Genomic DNA, 4,875 nt, shown 5'->3' with positions numbered 1-4,875 from the left:
TTATCATGGGGGGTGGGGGGGGTAAAGCCGGAGGGCTCAGAGGGCTGGAGGATACCGGTTTGAGGAGGGAGACATGGAATGTAGGGTGAATTTTCAGGGAGTCGGGAAGCTTGAGTCGAACAGAGCACGGGTTAATGATTCTCTCGACGGGAAAAGGACCGATAAAGCGAGGGGCCAGCTTACGAGACTCGACTTGGAGGGGAAGGTCGCGTGAGGAGAGCCACACCATCTGGCCAGGCACGTAGTCCGGGGCTGGGGACCGGTGGCGATCAGCCAGTCGTTTGGTCCTCTGGGCTGTTCGGATGAGGGCGGCCCTCGCCTCGGCCCACACCCCCCGGATCCGGCGGAGGTGCTCCTCAACGGATGGAATGGCCACGGTATGCTCCTGGTCTTTGAAGAGAGGTGGTTGGTAACCAAAACAAACCATGAAGGGAGACATACCTGTGGCCGTGGTGGAGAGGGAGTTATGGGCGTACTCGACCCAGGGTAGTGCGTCGCTCCAGGAGTCCGGGTTGCGGGCCACCACGCATCGGAGGGCGGCTTCCAGGTCCTGGTTGGCCCGCTCCGTCTGGCCGTTGGATTGGGGGTGGTAGCCCGAGGAGAGACTGGCGGTGGCCCCGACTGCCTTGCAGAATTCCTGCCAAACTTGTGAAGCGAACTGGGGGCCCCGGTCGGACACGATGTCCTCCGGGATGCCGTGGGGTCGGAAAACGTGTTGGGTGATGAGTTTGGCGGTCTCAAGCGCGGTGGGCAGCTTGGGCTGGGGGACGTAGTGGACGCACTTGGAAAACCTGTCGACCAGGGTGAGGATGACTGTGTGTCCGTTGGACGGAGGGAGGCCGGTGACAAAGTCTAGGGCGATGTGCGACCAGGGACGACTTGGGATAGGCAGGGGCTGGAGGAGGCCGGCGGGGACCGCGTGGGAGGCCTTTCCGCGGGCGCAGACGGAGCAGGCTCGCACGAATTCCCGGGTATCCTTTGCCATCCGGGGCCACCAGAAACGCTGCTGGAGGAAGCGGAGAGTGCGTGCCACCCCCGGGTGGCAGGTGAGTGTGGATGAGTGCCCCCATTGCAGTACCTGTGACCGCACGGTGTCGGGAACGAACAAGCGGTCGGAAGGGACTGGGCGCGGGTCCGGTTGCTGCTCCTGAGCGTTGCGGACGACCTGCTCGATGTCCCAGGTGGCCGCTCCCAGTAGACAGGCCGAGGGAAGAATGGGCTCCGGAGCGTCAGGGCTGGCGGGGGGCGAGAACTGACGTGAGAGGGCGTCCGCCTTCCCATTGTTCGAGCCGGGGCGGAAGGAGAGGGTAAAGTTAAAACGGCTCAAGAACAAGTTCCAGCGTGCCTGGCGGGGGTTGAGTCTCTTGGCGGACTGCAGGTATGCCAGGTTCTTGTGGTCGGTCCAGACCAAGAAGGGGGTCGAGGTGCCCTCGAGCCAGTGCCGCCACTCCTGGAGAGCCCATACCACCGCGAGGAGTTCTCGGTTGCCCACGTCGTAGTTTCGCTCGGCGGGGGATAGGCGCCTGGAAAAAAAGGCACACGGATGGACTACCTGGGTACCGGGATCCCGCTGGGAGAGGACGGCCCCCGCCCCTGTGTCGGAGGCGTCCACCTCCACGATGAACTGGAGAGCGGGGTCTGGGTGCCGGAGTACGGGGGCGCTGGTGAAGGCCTTCTTCAGGTGGGTGAAGGCCTGGGCGGCCGCCGGGGTCCACTGGAATGTGGTGGCTGTGGACGTAAGCGCGGTGAGTGGACTGGCGACCTTACTGTAGTCCCGGATGAAACGGCGGTAGAAATTTGCGAATCCGAGAAAACGTTGAAGCTCCTTCCGGGTGGTGGGCTGGGGCCACTCCGCCACGGCCTGGATCTTGGCCGGGTCGGGACGAAGTTGCCCCCGGGCGATGATATAGCCCAGGAAGGGCACCGAAGGGACGTGGAACTCGCATTTCTCGGGCTTCACGTAGAGGCGGTTCTCCAGGAGGCGCTGGAGGACCAGTCGGACATGCCGGCGGTGATCTGCGAGAGAGCGGGAGAATATGAGGATGTCGTCGAGATATATGAACACGAACCGGTTGAGCATGTCGCGGAAAACGTCTGTCATGAGGGCCTGGAAGACGGCGGGGGCGTTGGTAAGTCCGAAAGGCATCACCAGATACTCGAAGTGCCCCAATGGTGTGTTGAACGCCGTCTTCCACTCGTCCCCCTCCCTGATGCGGACCAGGTGGTACGCATTTCGTAAGTCCAACTTTGAGAAAATCTGGGCCTCACATAGAGGTTCGAACGACGGGTCGATGAGGGGGAGCGAAGACTTGTTTTTGACAGTTATCTGGTTTAGGGGTTTGAAGTCGATGCAGGGGCGGAGCGAGGCGTCCTTCTTTTTCACAAAAAAGAAGCCCGCGCCCAGAGGAGAAGACGAGGGGCGGATGAGACCGGTCGCAAGCGACTCACGGATGTACGTCTCCATGGACTCCTTCTCTGGCCTGGAGATGTTGTATAGGCGGGTGTTGGGCAGGGGGGCCCCCGGGAGGAGGTCGATGGCGCAGTCGTACGGACGATGGGGGGGAAGGGTACGGGCAAGGTCCTTGCTGAAGACCTGCGCCAGGTCGTGGTAGTCCGGGGGGACGGAGGAGACGTCAGGTGGAGGGGGGGGGGGGGAGCGTAGAGGAAGGGGCCGGATCCGCTGAACGCAGGCAGTGGGAGTGGCAGAACTCACTCCATCCGGTCAGCACGCACCTCCTCCAATCGATGGCGGGGTTGTGGGTCTGGAGCCAGGGGAAACCTAAGACCAGGGGGACCTGGGGAGAGTGGATCAGAAAAAATCTGATGGACTCCCGGTGATTACCCGAGACGATGAGGGTCAGGGGAGCGGTCTGTTGGGAGACCCGGGCGATGAGATGCCCGTCCAGCGCGACCACCCTTCGGGGGGACAGAATGGGTTCCATGGTGATGCCGAGCTGGCGGGCAAGGGTCAGGTCCAAGAAGCTGCCGTCGGCCCCCGAGTCGACCAGCGCGGTGACCGAGCGGGGGGTGTGTTGACCCAGCAGCCGGGCGGAGATGGACATCCGGGAAGAAGAGCCAGAAGCGGATACCAGCAGGCTCGGCGTTGGGCTCTCCCTCAGCGACGAGCCTGCTCTTTTGGTTTACTGGGACAGTGGATCAAGAAGTGGCCGGGGAGGCCGCAATACAGGCAGAGCTGATGGGACCGACGGCGCTGGCGCTCCAGAGGGTCCAGAGTAGTTCTTCCTACCTGCATAGGCTCCTCCGCGCCGGTGGATAGCTGAACTGGCGATGGCGAGCGAACCTCGGGTCGGGGAATGGCTGCCCGGGCGGCGACTCTGGAGGGGCGTCGGAACCGATCGGCCTGCCGGTCCCGCAAACGGTGGTCCACCTTGATGGCCAGGGCGATTAATTCTTCAAGAGTCGTGGTTTCGTCACGGATCGCCAGCTCGTCCTTGAGGGCGTCGGTCAGCCCGTTGAGAAACGCCTCGCGGAGAGCCGGCTCGTTCCAACGGCTCTCGTGGGCCAGGATGCGGAATTCCACCGAGAAGTCGGCCGCGGAGCGGGAACCCTGTCGGAGGGAGAGGAGCCGGCGGGACGCCTCGCGCCCCTGCACCGGGTGGTCGAAGACACGGCGTAACTCCTGGCTGAAATCCGCGTAAGTAGACATCACCGGTGACGCCGCCTCCCACAATGCGGTTGCCCACTTGGCGGCGCGGCCGCGAAGCAAGTTGATGGTATAGGCGATCCTGGCCCGCTCGGTAGCGTAACTGTGGGGCTGAAGGTCGAAAACCAGGGAGGTGCTGAGCAAGAATTGGCTACACGAGCCCAAGTCCCCGGAGTAGGGTTCGGGAGTAGGAACGTGGGGCTCTCGACCGCCCGCATAATGCAATGCGGCGGCCGGGGGAGCCAGGGTCGCGTCCCTGGGGAGGTTGGGGGGGGGAGCGAGTGAACCCACCTGGTTAGAGAGGTGCGAGAGCTGGTGTTGGATGGCCTGGAGGGAGCCCGGAACTTCCTGCAGCATCCGATCATGGCGCTCGAGCACGCTGCCCTGGTGGGCAAGCGCTTCTCCCAGGGGGTCCGTGGTCGCGGGGTCCATTAACTTGGCCGGATTATTCTGTCGCGGTTCTATGAACCGTGTGGGAAGGAAGGAGGACCCAAAGGCGACAGGTGAGGGGGTAACAGGGTTTATTGAAGGCTGGAGTGGGGAGGCGAGCTGGAGAGAGTCCACCACTAGGCAGGCGTCGTCAGGGACAGCGTTGAATGAAGCCGACGGGCAAGTGCCGGGTGGCACGGACGAGGGGGCGGCCGAGCGGGGCGCGCCGGGAGGCGAAGTCGGGCTGGCGTGGTAGCGGGAAGCACGGCGGAGCGGAGAGCGCTGGCGGGATGCTTGCCGGGCAGGATCTCGGAGGCGCTGGCGTGCGGAGCGGGACCAGACGGGTTCAGGTCGGCTAGAGGGGGGAAACGGAAGAGCAGGGGTCAAGCAGGCACGAGAGCACGACGAGTCAGGCGATCGGGAAACAGGACGAGACATGAGCCAGTACCACGTGAGGTGACGAGATAATCCGGCGTCGGACTCCTGGCGTAGCTGGTTCTTAAGCCGGCGCTGATTGCCGGCAACGAGCTGCAGGTGCGCCGGAGCCGACGCCCACTTTCTCCGGAGGAGGGCCTGGCTGGGTGGATCGCGAATCTGTAAACAAGCAGAACTGCCACGCCCTCCTCCCCGACCCGAACCGTCACATTAACCTAAAACATAATTGTCTGCTTTTAATGAATCAGTCAAATATCAATAATAAGAAGACAAAATGAACCTAATACAAATAAATGAATGCTTAATAACTCCCCTGCACATGCTCCTGAAAATCCAAACCTTCACCT

Source organism: Idiotropiscis lumnitzeri, unplaced genomic scaffold, assembly GCF_059441095.1.
Source record: "Idiotropiscis lumnitzeri isolate Australia: NSW breed Sydney's pygmy pipehorse unplaced genomic scaffold, RoL_Ilum_1.0 HiC_scaffold_118, whole genome shotgun sequence".
NCBI classification, from domain to species: Eukaryota; Metazoa; Chordata; class Actinopteri; order Syngnathiformes; family Syngnathidae; genus Idiotropiscis; species Idiotropiscis lumnitzeri.
Note: the sequence above shows the minus strand (reverse complement) of the source record.